This window comes from Natator depressus, chromosome 24 (genome assembly GCF_965152275.1).
Source record: "Natator depressus isolate rNatDep1 chromosome 24, rNatDep2.hap1, whole genome shotgun sequence".
NCBI classification, from domain to species: Eukaryota; Metazoa; Chordata; order Testudines; family Cheloniidae; genus Natator; species Natator depressus.
Window position 1 is genome coordinate 13,662,419 of NC_134257.1, and position 19,504 is coordinate 13,681,922.

Genomic DNA, 19,504 nt, shown 5'->3' on the forward strand with positions numbered 1-19,504 from the left:
ATAGCTAAAGAAACACAACCTCCCTAGTGCAGATATAGTTATGTCAGTATAAAGGTGCTTATCCCAGTTTCTTGTCAGGGACAGGGAATAAGTGTATAAACTTGTCTACATTACAGCGCCTTGACGAGTAAAGCTGTGTTGGAAGAGCCCCCTAGTGGTAACGCAGCAGAAAGAGATCTGCTTTACCACTTTTCTGAATAACATTAGCTATGCAAACAGAAGCACCACTCTATTGGCATAGTTGTAAATCTACACCAGGCGTTTTGTTAGCATAGGTCGGCTAAGTGGTACGATTTTTTTTGCACACTTCTAACTGACAGCTATGCTGGCAAAACTTTGTAGTGTAGACGAGGAGGAAGACACCTTCACGTTGAAAGAACTGTGTCCACGCTAGAGGTTGGTATGACAAATTGGCATAAGAGCCCTAACCAACATTGTTATATCAGTACAAAATCTGTGTGTAGACAAGGGCTTGGATGAAAAGTGGTATTCTGGAGTGTACATTCATCATCAAAACATTCAATGACCAATCTATGAAGGGGGCAGAGTTAAGGGCGTCCACATGATGCCACATGATGCAGGAATTATTGGGTGGATATTTCTGGCCTGTGGTATTCCCCTATTTCTACACAGGAAAGGGAATACGCTATACAGGTCTGAAGCAACTTTTTACAGGTATAACAGGGACGCACACAAAGGGCTGTACTAGTGTAAGTATCTGGGCAAAAAATAAGCTTTACTAGCATCAGGATTTGTCTACACAGGATTTTTTGGTATAACCTGAGGTTTGAATATAAACCAATAAAGTTATACCAATATAATCCCCTGAATGGACACTCTTAGGCAAGGTCTACACTAGGGGCACTTTGCTGGTATAGCTGTACCAATAGGCTATACTAGTGAAGAACTCCGAGGATGGACCCGGATTATACCAACAAAACAGTGCTTTTGCCAGCATAGCTTGTTGCAGACTAGCCTTCGGGCTACTGGACAACAAAAGCTTTTCTGGTGCAGTTTTGCCAGTACAGCCAGACTGGCAAACCCCCTAGTGGTGATGCCGTTTATATTGGCAAAAGGAGTGCTTTTGTTGGTTTAGTTAAACCACCTTCTTGAGCAACATAAGCTATTCAGGCAAAAGGAGTCTTGCCAGTACAAGGTGTGTCTACATCGGGGTTTTTGCTGGCATCGCTAGATCAATTAGGGGTGTGATTTTTGTACACTTCAAGCTGATACACTTATGCCAGCAAAACTCTACACTTTAAACTCTGATCTCCACACTACACTCAGCTATGTCTACACTTAAAACACAACAGTGGCACACTGTAGATCGACAGCAATGGGAGGGGTTCTCCCACTGTTATCAACCTAGCGCTGTCAACACAGGGACTTAGGTTGGCTTAAGTATGTTGCTCAGGGGTGTGGATTTTTCATACCCCTGAGAGACATAGCTGGGTCAATCTAATTTTCTAGTGTAGACCAACCATAGTAGTGTAAATCTGGCCCAAGCGAAATAGCCTGTACCAGCAAACGTGCAGTTTTGTTGGCATAAACTGTATTTACACGAGAGGCTTTTTCTGGCATAGCTATATTCGTCAAGTGTGACACCTCTTCCTACTCCTGACTAACACAGCTATGCAGGCTGAAATCTGTAGTGTAGACATGGCCTTATAGAGTGTCCTTTTTTGGATTATCTAATGTCGCTTGGGAAGGAGTGTAAATGAAACTGAAAGAAGACACTTATTTTGGAATACAGGTGTCCACACTGGCGGGTTACACCAGTAAAATAATACTTGTACAATTGGTAAAACTTTCTCATGTAGACAGGACCTTAGGCATCTTTATATAAGTATAACTGGCTCCAAACAGGGATTATATGCATATAACTCTATTTGTATAAAATCACCCCCGTAACCAAAATAATTATACTGGGACAACCACTGTGTGTAGACTCGGCTGAAGTTTGGCTGCCCTGGAAAATCAGTTGAGGTTGGGGGAAATGCACTTCTCAGGAGAAATGTGGATGGACCTTAGACAAAAGGTAAGACACTCCCAGGCCTGGTCTATGCTAGAGAGTCAGGCCAGTTTAACTACGTGAGTCAGGGATGTGAAAAATCCTCACTCCTGAGTCTCATACGTAAGCTGACCTAAGTCCCTGTGCAGATAGCACTAGGTCTCATATTCATCTGGGGGGTGAATATGAGAGACGAGAGGAAGAGATGGAGGTACAGTTGGCCTTGTAAAATGTACCAGTGACATTCACTCCCAGAGCCAGGGTTAGAAGCCAGGAGCCCCGACTCCCATTCCTGTGTCTGTGCTCCTTGTTATCAGCCCTAGGAAGGCTGGCACCAAACGACAAGAGCAGGTCTCATAAAATGTTGCTGTCCTGGTTTGTGATGCTCTTTTGTATTTGTCTCCTCTACGTAGGCATTTCTAGTGCTGCCCCTACTATTCAACCTCCAGATCTTCCCCATACCTCTTGCTCAGGCCCCCAAGGGACAGAATTTATCACAGTCTTCATGCAGAATCACTTATCACGTTATGGCAGTAAAGACTTCAAGTTATTCATCACTGGCTACATCCCTGGGACGTTTGTCACCATCTCAGTAAATAAAGCAGAGTTTTTGGTCACTATCACTGCAAATCCCGAACAGACAGTATCTGTGATGATCCCAGTGTTTGTGGAGCTGGCTGGAAGCAACAAATTTGACCACACGGTCATCATCCGGGCTGATCATGAGATCTCCATCCTCGCTCTGAACTATAAGACCTATACGGCTGATACCACTGTAGTGTACCCTGTGCAGAGGCTCGGGACAGAGTACTATGTGGTGACTCCACTGGGGAAGCCAGATGGCCTCGATAAGCAATTTGCTGTAGTAGCCTGGAAGGAACCCACCATTGTTGAAGTTTACCTCAAAGGGGCTGTCACTTTCCAAGGAGAAAACTACAGAGCAGGGACAAAACTGGTCATCCCACTTGGAGCTTACCAGGCCGTCCAGCTGCAAAGCCGTGATGACTTATCCGGCACCAGGATCGTGTCCCAGTATCCCGTGGCCGTCTATAGCGGACATGTATGTGTTGCAAAGCACACCAAATGTGACTATGTGAGTGAGCAGCTCCTGCCGGTGTCTGTCTGGGGCACCACATTCATTGTACCGCCCTTATCCTTCCAGCCCAAATTTGACCTGGTGTATGTGGCTGCTTCCCAATACACTCACATTGATTATCAGTCTGGGAGGGTGAGAGCCTCTAAGGACCTGGTTGCTGGGCAGGTTGTGACATTTGAAATCAAATTCCCTAGTCCCTTGTACATCTCTGCTAGTGCTGGGATCCAAGTCGTCTTCTTCTGTGCTGGTGGAAGCAAAGGGAAAATCGTGTACGATCCCTTCTTCCTGATGATCCCAGATGTCTCTGGCTATTGCCGGACCTATAACATCCATGGACAGGACCGGTTTGAGAACTACGCAATGATAACAGCCAAAACATCAGAATCTGGTGGCATCACCATTGATAAGGAACCCTTGGAAAACATTGCATGGAGGCCAATTCCAGGCACAGGGTTCTCTTGGGCTGAATACAACCTTGGCAAAGGGTTTAAGAGAGAAACCGTGGAGCACCCCATATCTCCTTTTGGGCTTCTGAGCATTGGGATTGCATCCAAATCTGGGTATGGCTCACCAGCTATTGGTGCAAGCAGTAAGTAAAGTGATTTTTGTTATGTCTTTTCCCACTTCTCACTCTCTTGCCACCTTTATTTAGCCTTAAACCCCAACCCATAATATTACAGAATCTCAGCTTGAAAGATGGAAAGACTTGTTGGGTCAGAGTCTCGGCGCTGTTGAGCTTCAGGTGTGCCCAGCAGAACAGGATGGGCAGCTGACAGGGAGCTGATCACACTCCGAGATCTTCTCCTTGGGTGTAGCCTGGGGGCTGCTCTAAATTGAGCCCACTGACTGTGGTCCCCTATGGGTCATAAGTCAGCTGAGCACTGTCAGAGCCCATCACATCCCAGGCACTCTCCTTGCCTGCTCTGTGCTGCCCATGACATGCTCCTCTCTGCTCCACCATCTGCATTGGGTGTTGCGGGGACAGAGATGTAGGAACTTGTTCTGCTGGATGTATGCCTGCTATTGTCCCACCCATGCCAGTGACTTCCCAGCAGGGGACTAGTCAGAGGTTTCTGTTTCCTTTGTGCCACCCATGAGGGATGGTCTAGATAATACGTAGTCCTGTCTTGAGTGCCGGGGGCTGGACTAGAAGACCTCTCAAGGTCCCTTCCAGTCCTACAATTCTATGATTCTATGAATGGTGCAAAGGGCATATGTATGGGACTAGATAGATGTTTGTGTGTTGATAGATCAGTATAGAGGGTGTGGTAGGTGATAGATGGATAGACAGATATAAAGGCAGTTGGCAGATAGATATTGATGGATAGGTAGGAAGGGGGTGACAGAAAGATATAGTAAGTGATGTGGGGGGACAGATGGACAGATAGCTATAGAGGGGACACTTTATATTTAGATAGATAGGTGTGGGGGATAGATAGATGTGTGGTGGGGAATAGATAAATAGATTTAGAGGGAGGATGTGGGGATAGATAGGCAGTATAGAGGGGATTGTGAGGGACAGATAGATTGCATCTTCACTCCACAACTACCCCTCTTACCCTCTTCATCCCAGCCCTCTCCCCCTCATCACTTTCTCTTCACTTTTCATACTGCTGATCCCTCCTACATAAACCCACTCAAATGAAATAATAATTAATATCAATAATAAAAATCATGGCACTGACATGCTGTTATTCACTCTGCTTGTACATTATCCCTCGTTCCCCACCCAGTGTCTGTCTTGTCTATTTCAATTGTAAGTCCTTTGGGGCAGGGACCATCTGCTGCTCTGGGTTTGCGCAGCACCTAGCACAGTGGGGTCCCATTCTCAGTTGGGCCTTAGACACTACCCTAATAACCATGATTAATTAAAAAAAAGGAGAGGAAAGAATGATTGATCATCTCATCCTTTTCACAGACAGGCTGTTGGATTCTTTTGAGACTAAATTTAATTCAGATTTTTTCCACCATCCCTCAGCCCTTTTCTGCTTGTAAATGTAACTGATTAGTCTGGTGTTTCTTGTCTTTCAATTGTCTTTCCGGCTAGATATTCCGACGCCATCCTGCAGTGTGGGCCTCTGCGAGAAAGGAACAGTTTGTAAGATGATAGATGGGCAGCCAGAGTGTTTGCCAGTTTCTGCGGCCACGTGCTGGGCTGGGGGTTACTTGCATTACCACACCTTCGATGGCCGACCGTATGACATCCATGGCACCTGCACCTACACCGTGGCCAAGACCTGTGGGTGTGAATGCGGCCCGCACTCCTTTGACATCACGGCTGAGAGTGGGAACAGGGGGTTCGTGCAGGTCTCATACATTGGGTTGGTGACCATCCAGGTGGATGGAATTACCATCACAGTGGCCAGGGCAGAAGTCGGCTTTGTGAGGGTGAGTGCTGGGCGCACATCTCCACCCTGCTGCTACACACAATTTCCCAGTGTGGCACTAGCAGGTGCTGTGTGGCAGGGAGTGGTGTGTGGAGGGGGGTCAGTCGGGGGCGCTGTCCCCTCAGAGTTGCACTGAGCCCAATTCCTCAGTATGGCACCTCAAGGTGCTGTACTGAGGGGAGAGGAGTGGGTGACTCGGTGTGGGGAGCTGTCTGCTCTGTCAGAAGCACATGGGATCTGCTGTACTAGTCCAAATAAATTGTAGACCTGAGGACTTTGGGCATTATGTCTCCCTTGGCGCATCATGCAGGAGCAGGGCCGGTATCCCAGCTACTGTGGGCAAATCCCAGCTCTGCTGAGTCCATCCTTCTGGTAATTTCTAATGTAACAGGGATCCCTCTGAGACCCCACCTGAGGAGAATCCCCACTCCTGGATCCAGAAGAATGTTGACTCAGCTCTAAGATATGGGGAAACTGAGTTACATCTAGACAGGTCAGGGACTCTGCTTTACAGAGCCTGCTCTAACTGAGGTGCCTCAGGTGCCCCAGAACATTCTAGACATCTCCTTGAGACCTCTTGCCCCTCAAGTGCTGCTCCTAACGGCTCTAACTGACATAGAATCATAGAATATCAGGGTTGGAAGGGACCTCAGGAGGTCATCTAGTCCAACCCCCTGCTCAAAGCAGGACCAATCCCCAACTAAATCATCCCAGCCAGGCCTTGTCAATCCTGACCTTAAAAACTTCTAAGGAAGGAGAATCCACCACCTCCCTAGGTAACGCATTCTAGTGCTTCACCACCCTCCAAGTGAAAAAGTTTTTCCTAATATCCAACCTAAACCTTCCCCACTGCAACTTGAGACCATTATTCCTTGTTCTGTCATCTGCTACCACTGAGAACAGAAGAGCCATCCTCTTTGGAACCCCCTTTCAGGTAGCTGAAAGCAGCTATCAAATCCCCCCTCATTCTTTTCTTCCGCAGACTAAACAATCCCAGTTCTCGCAGCCTCTCCTCATAAGTCATGTGTTCCAGTCCCCTAATCATTTTTGTTGCCCTCCACTGGACTCTTTCCAATTTTTCCACATCCTTCTTGTAGTGTGGGGCCCAAAACTGGACACACTACTCCAGATGAGGCCTCACCAATGTCGAATAGAGGGGAACGATCATGTACCTCGATCTGCTGGCAATGCCCCTACATATACATCCCAAAATTCCATTTGCCTTCTTGGCAACAAGGGCACACTGTTGACTCATATCCAGCTTCTCGTCCACTGTAACCCCGAAGTCCTTTTCTGCAGAACTCCTGCCGAGCCATTTGGTCCCTCGTCTGTAGCGGTGCATGAGATTCTTCCGTCCTAAGTGCAGGACTCTGCACTTGTCCTTGTTGAACCTCATCAGATTTCTTTTGGCCCAATCCTAATTTGTCTAGGGTATCCTATCCCTACCCTCCAGCGTATCTACCTCTCCTCCCAGTTTAGTGTCATCTGCAAACTTGCTGAGGGTGCAAGCCACACCATCCTCCAGATCATTTATGAAGATATTGAACAAAACCGGCCCGAGGACCGACCCTTGGGGCACTCCATTTGATACCGGCTGCCAACTAGACATGGAGCCATTGATCACTACCCATTGAGCCCAACAATCTAGCCAACTTTCTCTCCACCTTATAGTGCATTCATCTAGCCCAAATTTTCTTTAACTTGCTGGTAAGAATACTGTGGGAGACCGTGTCAAAAGCTTTGCTAAAGTCAAGGAACATCACGTCCACTGCTTTCCCCTCATCCACAGAGCCAGTTATCTCATCATAGAAGGCAATTAGATTAGTCAGGCATGACTTGCCCTTGGTGAATCCATGCTGACTGTTCCTGATCACTTTCCTCTCCTCTAAGTGCTTCAGAATTGATTCCTTGAGGACCTGCTCCATGATTTTTCCAAGGACTGAGGTGAGGCTGACTGGCCTGTAGTTCCCAGGATCCTTCTTCTTCCCTTTTTTAAAGATGGGCACTACATTAGCCTTTTTCCAGTCGTCCGGGACTTCCCCCGATCGCCATAAGTTTTCAGAGAATGGCCAATTGCTCTGCAATCACATCCGCCAACTCCTTTAGCACTCTCAGATGCAGCGCATCCGGCCCCATGGACTTGTGCACGTCCAACTTTTCTAAATAGAGCCGAACCACTTCTTTCTCCACAGAGGGCTGGTCACCTCCTCCCCATGCTGTGCTGCCCAGTGCAGTAGTCTGGGAGCTGACCTTGTTCGTGAAGACAGAGGCAAAAAAAGCACTGAGTACATTAGCTTTTTCCACATCCTCTGTCACTAGGTTGCCTCCCTCATTCAGTAAGGGGCCCACACTTTCCTTGACTTTCTTCTTGTTGCTAACATACCTGAAGAAACCCTTCTTGTTACTCTTAACATCTCTTGCTAGTTGCACCTCCAGGTGTGATTTGGCCTTCCTGATTTCACTCCTGCATGCCCAAGCAATATTTTTATACTCATCCCTGGTCATTTGTCCAATCTTCCACTTCTTGTAAGCTTCTTTTTTGTATTTAAGAGCAGCAAGGATTTCACTGTTAAGCCAAGCTGGTCGCCTGCCATATTTACTATTCTTTCTACACATCGGGATGGTTTGTCCCTGTAACCTCAATCAGGATTCTTTAAAATACAGCCACCTCTCCTGGACTCCTTTCCCCCTCATGTTATTCTCCCAGGGGATCCTGCCCATCAGTTCCCGGAGGGAGTCAAAGTCTGCTTTTCTGAAGTCCAGGGTCTGTATTCTGCTGCTTTGCTTTCTTCCTTGTGTCAGGATCCTGAACTCGACCATCTCATGGTCACTGCCTCCCAGGTTCCCATCCATTTTTGCTTCCCCTACTAATTCTTCCCGGTTTGTGAGCAGAAGGTCAAGAAGAGCTCTGCCCCTAGTTGGTTCCTGCAGCACTTGGACCAGGAAATTGTCCCCTACACTTTCCAAAAACTTCCTGGATTGTCTGTGCACCGCTGTATTGCTCTCCCAACAGATATCAGGGAGATTGAAATCTCCCATGAGAACCAGGGCCTGCGATCTAGTAACTTCCGTGAGTTGCTGGAAGAAAGCCTCGTCCACCTCATCCCCCTGGTCCAGTGGTCTATAGCAGACTCCCACCACATCACCCTTGTTGCTCACACTTCTAAATTTAATCCAGAGACTCTCAGGTTTTTCTGCAGTTTCACACTGGAGCTCTGAGCAGTCATACTGCTCCCTTACATACAATGCAACTCCCCCACCTTTTCTGCCCTGCCTGTCCTTCCTGAACAGTTTATATCCATCCATGATAGTACTCCAGTCATGTGAGTTATCCCACCAAGTCTCTGTTATTCCAATCACATCATAATTCCTTGACTGTGCCAGGACTTCCAGTTCTCCCTGCTTGTTTCCCAGGCTTCTTGCATTTGTATATAGGCACTTGAGATAACTCGCTGATCGTCCCTCTTTCTCAGTATGAGGCAGGAGTCCTGCCCTCTCGCGCACTCCTGCTCATGCTTCCTCCTGGTATCCCACTTCCCGACTTACCTCAGGGCTTTGGTCTCCTTCCCCCGGTGAACCTAGTTTAAAGCCCTCCTCACTAGGTTAGCCAGCCTGCTTGCGAAGATGCTCTTCCCTCTCTTCGTTAGGTGGAGCCCGTCTCTGCCTAGCACTCCTTCTTGGAACACCATCCCATGGTCAAAGAATCCAAAGCCTTCTCTCCGACACCACCTGCGTAGCCATTCGTTGACTTCCACGATTCGACGGTCTCTACCCAGGCCTTTTCCTTCCACGGGGAGGATGGACGAGAACACCACTTGCGCCTCAAACTCCTTTATCCTTCTTCCCAAAGCCACATAGTCTGCAGTGATCTGCTCAAGGTCATTCTTGGCAGTATCATTGGCGCCCACGTGGAGAAGCAGGAAGGGGTAGCAATCCGAGGGCTTGATGAGTCTTGGCAGTCTCTCCGTCACATCGTTAATTCTAGCTCCTGGCAAGCAGCAGACTTCTCGGTTTTCCCAGTCAGGGCGGCAGATAGATGACTCAGTCCCCCTGAGGAGAGAGTCCCCGACCACCACCACCCACCTTCTTCTCTTGGGAGCGGTGGTCGTGGAACCCCCGTCCCTAGGACAGTGCATTTCATGCCTTCCAATCGGCGGAGTCTCCTTCTGTTCCCTTCCCTCAGATGTATCATCTAGTACACTCTCCGCCTTAGTACCTGTGGAGAGAACATGAAAACAGTTACTTACATGTATCTGTGCTGCTGGTACATGGACGCTCCCCTTTCTTCTTCTGGAGGTCACATGATGCCAAATTGCTTCACCGTCCTCCTGTCCCCGCTGCGCAGCCTGCTCTGAATCTTCAGAACATTGTGCCCGTAGAAGCATATCCTGATGTGTGTCCAGGAAATCTTCAGTTTCTCTTATGCAACACAGGGTCGATATCTGTTGCTCCAGACCTTGAACCTTCTCTTCCAATATGGAGACCAGCTTGCACTTTGTACAGACAAAGTCGCTTCTGTCCTGTGGAAGAAAGACAAATATGGCACATCCAGTGCAGGTCACAACAGCTGAACACTCCCCATCCATATTACCTTCCTTCTACGAGCTTCCTCAGGAGTTGTAGTAACTACTCAGAGAAGCCAGCGAGACGCAAGCCTCGGTGGGCTCTCCCCAGGAGAACTCCCAGGCAAACTCCCTCTGTTAGCCTCTCTGCTGTTCGCTGCTCTGCTGGTTCGCAGCTGAATGGCTTTTTATAACAGTCAGGCCCACTCAAGGCTCACCTGGAACAAAGCACTCCCAATTCACACTTTTCAAACCACCAATCAAGCACACGGTCAAACTGTCAAACTGTCCCCACAACAGACACTCAGATACTCACCAACACAGCCTCCTTAATGCAGCCCTTAGTGTACCTCCTCTCAGGCAGATGCCATGGCCCCCTCCTCACGGGAGCTGATCTCCAATGCCTTTAACTAGCGCAGCTCCCTCCCCCACAGGAGCTGAACCCTAATGGCTCTAACTGACATGGCTCCTTCCCCTGCAGGAACTGCTCCCCAATGGCTCTGTCCAACACAGCCCCCTCCCCGACAGGGGCCGTTCCCCAATGGCTCTAACCGATGCGGCCCCCTCCCCAACAGGAGCTGGCCCCTAATGGCTCTAGCTGACACAGGCCCAGCATTGCCAGTCTTGTGGCTTTTTCACAAGTGCCAGGGTTTTGCCGGGGGCTGGGGTTCGTCTGGTGATGGCACGAGAAGCTCCAGCCCCATGGTGAAGTCCAGCCCCACTGGTAGCCAGCAAAGTCGCTCCTCTCCACCCACCACTATGATTCGGGGGGGATGGGGAGGAAAGATCCGAGCTGCCCAGGGTGGCTCTGCTCCTTCCCTTCCCCTGTCCCATGAGCAACGGGATGGGACAGCTCCTATGCCCTTCCACCCTGCAGCATCCACCCTGGGAAGGGGAAATGGGGGTGAAGAGCCCCAGGAGCTGCCCCCATCCCGTTGCAGGCCTCTCTGGGACTTGGGGTGTGTGTGTGAAGAATCCCAGGAGGAGCAGAGGAGAGGCTGTGGGGGGCTGAATTGAGCAGGTGGGAGTCTGGGACTGATGGGGTGGGGGCAGGGGCTGGGACTGAACTGAGGGGGGATTGATTGATGGAGGTGGGGGCTGGGGTGCTGAACTGAGGGGAGCTGTAGTGATGGGGTGGAGAATGGGGAGCTGAACTGGGGGAGTGGGCTGGGGCCTGGACCAATGGAGGGTGGGCAATGCGGGGGTTACTGAGGTGGCTGAACTGATGGGGTGGGTGGGGAATGGGTGCAGAGAGAACAGAAGGGGGGACTGGGGGACAGGATTAATTATTGCACAGGGGACAGGCAAATGTGGGGGTGACAGCTCCTGCAACAGAGACCAAAATTCCCTTCCCCTGTAAATTTAGGAGAGTGGGCAACACGAATTGTCTCAGACACTCACTGAGAGTTCTAACATCAAAAGACAGTATGAAAATCACAGTGTAGTCTTTTTTCAAAAAGCTCTTTATGTCTTGGGACCGATCTCATGAGTTTTAGGGTCTGACTCATGATTTTTGATCTCTTGAGATTGGCAATACGGTAGACCCTTCCCCGACAGGGGCAGCTCCCTAACAGCTCTAACCCACTCCGTCCCCCTCCCCCATGGATGGCCTCACCAATTCCTAGGCTTAGTCCTTTCGAAATCCCAATTAAATCGTTTTTATTCAGTAGTTGCCAATTTGTCACAATCAAAAGGCTTTGAAGAGATGGTCCAATTTCAATGATGTTTCTGATGGAAACCATGCAAATTCTGAAACCCACCTGGCCTTCTCCCAGATTGCTGACCTGGCTCTTTGGCATCTTGCCAGGAGGACTGCCTCAGAGCTGGGTCTCCATTTCCCTTCAGAGAAAATTTTGCAATTGATTAGATTTATTCTAAATTGGGACAGAACCAATTTTTGAAATACTGAAATCCTCCACCATAAATAATTACTTTTCTCCAGCCAGTTCTATCCAACATGATGCTATAAACAATTTCTGGCTCCGATTTGGGACCAGATTCACTGAAAATTTTGGATGGGGCCCATTGCTAATCTGAGCAGAGGTCAGAATGAAATGTAAATGACAGACTAGTGCACTCGATTGTGACCTTTGCCCTTTCTTTCTCACCACGAAGGTGAATAACACCAGGGCCCACTTACCCATCTCCCTGAACAGTGGGGCCCTTCGGCTCTATCAGAGTGGCACCTCCCTCATCCTCCGCACCGACTTCAACCTCAGGGTGTCCTATGACTGGAACAACCACCTGAGGGTCACCGTCCCTAATGACTTCTCCAACAGCCTGTGCGGCCTGTGTGGCAACTATAATGGGGACCCGTCCGATGACTTCTGGACCCCAGCCGAGGATCCGGATCCCAGTGACATTCTCCAGGAGCAAAGCTGGGCAGTGGAAGATGAGGATCAGTTTTGCTGGCACGATTGCATTGGAGGTTGCAGGCCCTGTGCCACCAGCATAGCTAGAAAGTACAAGGAGGAGGCCTCGTGTGGCCTGATAGCCAAGGTCTCAGATGGGCCCTTCAGCCAGTGCCACACCAAGGTGGATCCTACAGTCTACCTGGACAACTGCGTGTATGATCTGTGCCACAATGACGGCTACAGGAAGGCCCTGTGTGAGGCCCTGAAGGTCTATGCGGATGCCTGCCAGCTGGAGGGGGTCAGGATTGGGGAATGGAGGCAGCTGGCCAGATGTCGTGAGTAAAGATTTGAATGCCAACATTATATAAACGGGTCTGGGGGTCAGCACTCCTGCATTCTATTCTTCTCCTTAGGCGGGAGTGTGACCTAGTGCTTTGAGCAGTGGTTGGGATATGAGGACTCTTGGTTGTACTGTACCTACAGTGTCTCTGCCTATCTGTCTATGTTTCAGAGTAGCAGCCGTGTTAGTCTGTATTCGCAAAAAGAAAAGGAGGACTAGTGGCAATTTAGAGACTAACAATTATTTGACCATAAGCTTTCGTGAGCTACAGCTCACTTCATTGGATGCATTCAGTGGAAAATACAGTGGGGAGATTTATATACATAGAGAACATGAAACAATGGGTGTTACCATACACACTGTAACCAGAGTGATCACTTAAGGTGAGCTATTACCAGCAGGAGAGCGGGGTGGGGGGAAACCTTTTGTAGCGATAATCAAGGTGGGCCATTTCTAGCAGTTGACAAGAACGTCTGAGGAACAGTGGAGGGTGGGGGACGGGGGGGAATAAATATGGGGAAATAGTTTTACTTTGTGTAATGACCCGTCCACTCCCAGTCATTATTTAAGCCTAAGTTAATTGTATCCAGTTTGCAAATTCCAATTCAGCAGTCTCTTGTTGGAGTCTGTTTTTGAAGTTTTTTTGTTGAAGAATAGCAACTTTTAGGTCTGTAATCGAGTGACCAGAGAGATTGAAGTGTTCTGCGACTAGTTTTTGAATGTTATAATTCTTGATGTCTGATTTGTGTCCATTTATTCTTTTATGTAGAGACTGTCCAGTCTGACCAATGTACATGGCAGAGGGGCATTGCTGGCATACGATGGCATATATCACCTTGGTAGATGTGCAGGTGAACGAGCCTCTGATAGTGTGGCTGATGTGACTAGGCCCTATGATGGTGTCCCCTGAATAGATATGTGGACAGAGTTGGCAGCGGGCTTTGTTGCAAGGATAGGTTCCTGGGTTAGTGGTTCTGTTGTGTGGTGTGTGGTTGCTGGTGAGTATTTGCTTCAGGTTGGGGGGCTGTCTGTAAGCAAGGACTGGCCTGTCTCCCAAGATCTGTGAGAGTGATGGGTCGTCCTTCAGGATAGGTTGTAGATCCTTGATGATGCGTTGGAGAGGTTTTAGTTGGGGGCTGAAGGTGATGGCTGGTAATAGCTCACCTTAAGTGTATGGTAACACCCATTGTTTTATGTTCTCTATGTATATAAATCTCCCCACTGTATTTTCCACTGAATGCATCCAATGAAGTGAGCTGTAGCTCACAAAAGCTTATGCTCAAATAAATTTGTTAGTCTCTAAGGTGCCACTAGTACTCCTTGTATCTGTCTATGGTATTTCTAAGATGGCTCTCACTGTGAATATATAACATCTGCCAATGACACATGGGAGTCTGAGATAAGATGATGCCAAATTTTAAGTCAATGATCCCTTTATGGGCCTGATCCTTTAAGGTGCCAGGCACCTCCTGCAATGTGATAAGCATCATTTACTCTTCTTGAGGTGAGTGGGATTGAAGAGCTCTCTGTGCCCCATTAGATATGCCCCTTTCTCTAAATTTTAATTACTGCTTTTTCATGGAGAGGGTTTGCTGCTAAATCTGTGGGTCCTTCACTCCCCAGCCATGGAGTGCCCCCTGGAGAACAGCCAGTACCAGCTCTGTGGAACAGCCTGCCCAGCCACGTGTGTGGACCAGTCAGCCCCAAGCAGCTGCCAAGACCCCTGTGTGGAAAGCTGCCAGTGCAAGGATGGTTTTGTGCTGAGCCAGGGCAAATGCATCCCCAAGAGCAGCTGTGGGTGCCTGTTTGAGGGGCGTCCCTATGCCCCCAACGAGAGCTTCTGGGTTGACGAGGCATGTGGGACATGGTGCAAGTGCAACGCAGCCACTAGACAAGTTGAATGCGTGGCTGCTAAATGCAAACGTTCAGAGAGGTGTGGGCTAGTGAATGGCATAAGGGGCTGTTACCCTTCCAGCTACACCACCTGCTCTGTGACACGGAATCTGCACTACACCACCTTTGATAGACAGGGATACAACTTCCAAGGCACTTGCCATTACCAGCTAACTGCCTTGTGCAAGAAGGCAGAGGGACTGGTGGACTTTGAAGTCTATTTCCAGGAGAACAGTACTACTCCTGTACAGATCAAGGTTTATGAGACCGACATCAGGGTCAGCAATCAATTCCCTGGGAAAATCATGGTGAGTTTCAGAAATCTCATCTAGTCTCTAAAACATTTCTGGAAAGTCGCCTTTGTGATCAGAAGTCGGTTGCAGAAAAAGCATAGAAGGATCTTAAAAAACAGGTCAAATATTAACTGGATTCTGACTTGAATGGACAGGCAGTGGAGAAGCTAGAGGGTTGGGGTGATGTGGTTACACTTTGTCTGTGTGAGAAAGTGTCAATAGCATCCAACATATGTGGGAACCTCAGGAGCTGGGGCTCAGGTAGCACACAGAGGAGGGAACTGCAATAGCCAATGCCAGAGGAAATGAAAGTCTGGTTGGAGAATCCTTCCGAGTCTGGAAAGCAGAGATTCAGGCAGGCCATAGAGGAGAGAGCAGGCCAGATGGGACAAAGATTTCAAGAGGTAGGTTATTATTATAGCCATGGGCCGGAGCTCTGTGCTGGGGCGAGAGGTTCCACCACAGGCGAACGATTTTTCATATGCCATGTGTCTTGCTTTTACAGATGAATGGTTTCCTGATTAATCTTCCCTTCAACCTTGATAAGAAAATCACTATGTATAGAAAGGGCTGGGCCACAGTGATCCAGACAGACTTTGGCCTCAGCGTTACCTATGCCAGGTGGTCAGGACGCACCACGGTGACTCTGCCAGTTACCTACGCGGGAGCCGTGTGTGGTCTGTGTGGCAATTTTAACATGGACAGGAAGGACGACATGCTTATGAGGGATGGCACGCTGGCACCAAACCCCATCAGCTTTGGCCAGAGCTGGAAGGTGGGCGACCTCCCAGGATGCTCTGCAGTAACGATACCCCCATGCGCAAGTGTAGAGGCTATTGAAAAACAACGAGGTAGCAGAGGACAGTGTGGGATCATCCTAGACAAGAGTAGCCCTTTCAGAGGATGTCACAGCAAAGTGCAGCCCCATGGATACTTCATAGACTGCGTGTACGGCTATTGCGTCCTCAGTGGGTGGGAGAGTAACGTTTGTCATGCTGTTGCTGAGTATGCTGAGGCATGTCAGGAAGCTGGAGCTATAGTGCATTCCTGGAGGACTACGAAATTCTGCTGTGAGTCCTCTGTGTTCACTACTGATTGCCCCATGGGGATTGTTAATTCTTGTTGGCTGGTAAATGTTGATCGAAACACTCGCTTATCCTGTTCTGCAGAACATTTTTTAAAGTTGTCCTCTCTGCAAAGGATGGGTACAACACAGGTAGTGGCCATTGGAGCTGTCCCCACTACATGCGCCATCAGTGTGGTGTACCTTGGGCCAGAGAAATACTGTCTAGCGATGTAGTGTACTTCATGGCCCGTCTAGTCCCGGGCTTCCCTGCTGAGACTGGGACATCATAAGAGCCTGGACTGGGTGGCTTGGAATTGTGACGTTTTTCTATTAGGGACTGGGCTGGGAACCCACAACTCATCCCACACAAGCCATCTGTTGGGAATGAATTTTAACCACTACTGACCTGGATTCAAAACAAAAAGCTAGTAGTGAAACCATGAATCCAAGACCCAAACTGGAACCTTAGGCCTTGGAGAGAGATTGTCTGTATCCCATCATCTGATCTCTTGGAGGCAGCCAGTCCTTCAGACCTGGGGCTGGACTGCAGTTGGTGCCTTCAATTATTTAACTAAACCAAGGAAATAGAATATTAGGAGCTGGAATGAAGTTGCATCTTCTCGTGATGGTTCATTGTGCACATTGCTAATGCACGATGTGAGCTAACTCTTTGTTCTAATTACAGATCTGTCCTGTCCCCTGAACAGTCACTACGAATTATGCAGCAGCAGCTGCGATCTGACATGCAGCAACCTCTATGCCCCGGTGCAATGCACGACCCAGTGTAAGGAAGGCTGCGTGTGTGACGAGGGCTTTGTTCTCAGTGGCGACAGCTGCGTCCCCATTTCCCAGTGCGGATGCCTCCACAGAGGATTTTACTACCAGGCCGGGGAGACCTTCCACCCGAGCGGTTCATGCGAGGAGCAGTGCGTGTGTCTGGCTGGTGGAGAGGTTGTGTGTAAGGCATTCTCCTGCGGCACTGGTGAGGAATGCGGCGTGGTGGACGGCATCCAGAAATGCCACCCATTTGGATCTGCGACCTGTTCTGCCTCTGGCCATTCTCACTACCTCTCTTTCGATGGGGTCTCCTTTGACTTCCAAGGCACCTGCACCTACATCCTGGCCAAGACCTGCACTGATGCCAGCCACTTGACACCATTCACAATCAGCATAGAGAAAGAATCCTGGGGCAGTGGGAATGTCTCCATGGCCAAGTTGGTGTCCATTCAGGTGTATGGGATCACACTCACCCTGCTGCAGAACAAACAGGGGCTCATCATGGTAAGGCCTTCTCCAGATCCTGCCTTCTATCTCATGGGGGTAAGCCCAAATGGCTAGTGTCGACATAATTGTCTTTGCCTCTGGGACAGTGTGGCCTAGTGGTCAGAGTGAATTTGGCTGCCCTTCTCTTCAGGGCTAGAAGACCTGATGGAAGGGTTGATACGGATGCCCTCTCTCTCAATGGCCAGAGTCAATAGGACTGCCATGCCTCTCAGGGCTGTGCCACCCAATGCCCAGACTGAGAGAGGTGCCCTCACTTGCGGGGCAATAAGGCCTTGTGGCCAGAGTCGGTAGGGTTGTTCTTACCCATAGGACGGTAAGGCCTTGTGGCCAGAGCCAATGGGGTTGCCCTTATCCACAGGGCAGTAAGGACAAGTGGCCAGAGCCAGTGGGGTTGCCCTTATCCACAGGGCAGTGAGGCCTAGCAGCCAGAGCCAATGGGCAACCATCTGACGGGGCGGGGGAGGGAGTACCAGGGTAGGAGGGCCTCCACCAGGTCCCGGCCCAGGTTCCCTGAGTCAGTGGGGCTCCAACTGAAACATGCTGACTTCCCACAGGACTACAGCTAGTCCCCCAGGGCCACTTCCTTCAGTGTCTCTTAGAGCAGTAGTCAGGGTGTCCTCTGGGTTTCTGGGCTTCTCGGCGCATGCAGTTCCCAGTGACTCTGATCCCTCTTGGGCGTTGGTAGGTATCCAGGCATCTGTCTGGGTCTTGGTGCCTCTGGCTTCCACGGTCAGGGGCTCCAGCTGTTCTTAAAAACCTCCAGTGCTGGAGATTTCATTCCCTCCCTAGGCAATTTATTCTAGTGCTTAACCACCCTGAGAGTTAGGAAGTTTTTCTTAATGTCCAACCTAAACCTCCCTTACTGCAATTTAAGCCCATTGCTTCTTGTCCTATCCTCAGAGATTAAAGAGAACAATTTTCACCCTCCTCCTTGTAACAACCTTTTATGTACTTGAAAACTGTTATCATGTCCCCTCTCAGTCTTCTCTTCTCCAGACTAAACAAACCCAATTTTTTCAATCTTTCCTCATAGGTCATGTTTTCTAGACCTATATTCATTGTTGTTGCTCTCGTCTGGGCTTTTTCCAGTTATTCACATTTTTCTCGAAATGTGGCCCCCCAGAACTGGACACAATATGCCACTTGAGGCCTTATCAGCATGGAATAGAGCGTAAGAATTACTTCTCATCTCTTGCTTACAACACTCCTGCTAATACATCCCAGAATGATGTTCGCTTTTTTTGCAACAGTGTTACACTGTTACCTCATGTTTAGCTTGTGATCCACCATAGCCCTCAGATCCCTTTCCACAGTACTCCTTCCTAGGCAGTCATTTCCCATTTGTAGAAAGTGAAAGTCCAGTTGTGCCAGAGGAGCAAAGCTGTTGATCACAGACTTCATCCTGAAGCTTTTATCAATCTTTAATATACCCTCTACTTCAAGGATCAGCAACACTTGAGTATGATTTTAGATGATGGTGGGGACTTGACCACTCTGGCTTGTACCAAATAGCCACATCTCCTCGAATTAAAGGCATCTCAGAGGAAATGACTAGTTGTATAAGATAAAGGCCAACTGGACCCTGAAAGTGCTAACTATCAACATAAATGACTCTGTCACCAAGAATAAATTTGATAACCTTTATGGCCGCTGAGAGTTTCTATTGATGGCATTAACCTTGTCACGGATGTCATGATCGCTGGAGAAGTGGCCATTGTGGCAGTGTCACAGGGTGCTCTACTCACTGCAGGTGGCGCCTCCTTCTGACTGTTCTGGGAATTAGCTCTCTTCCATGTCTAATGTCTCCCCTTGTGGTCTCTCCCTCTCTCTCACTCTGGGGCCCCGCTCTTGCTCCAGAAGCTGCAGCTTCCTCTTTGTGACTCATCCTCTGGCCAGGTCACTATGTGGTTTCTCCTTCCGGGGTATAGGGTCTCCCTGGACCCGCTGTCCAGGCAATGCCACTCTGTCAGTGGCTGGCAGGAGAACCTGGGCCTTCCCACTACTCTGGGTTCTGGCTCAGGGACTCTACAACATGCAGCCATAGTCTAATCAGTCCCCAGCCTTGCTGCTGTCTCCCTGGGCTGCTTCCTCCTCTGCCTCCCACAATCTTTCTTCTCCATCCTTCTCTCTTCTGGGTATGCGCTTCCCTCAGGGCCAGGCTCCCAGGGTCCAACTCCTTCCCTGGGCTCCCTCCTTCCCGCTCTAATACACAAACTTT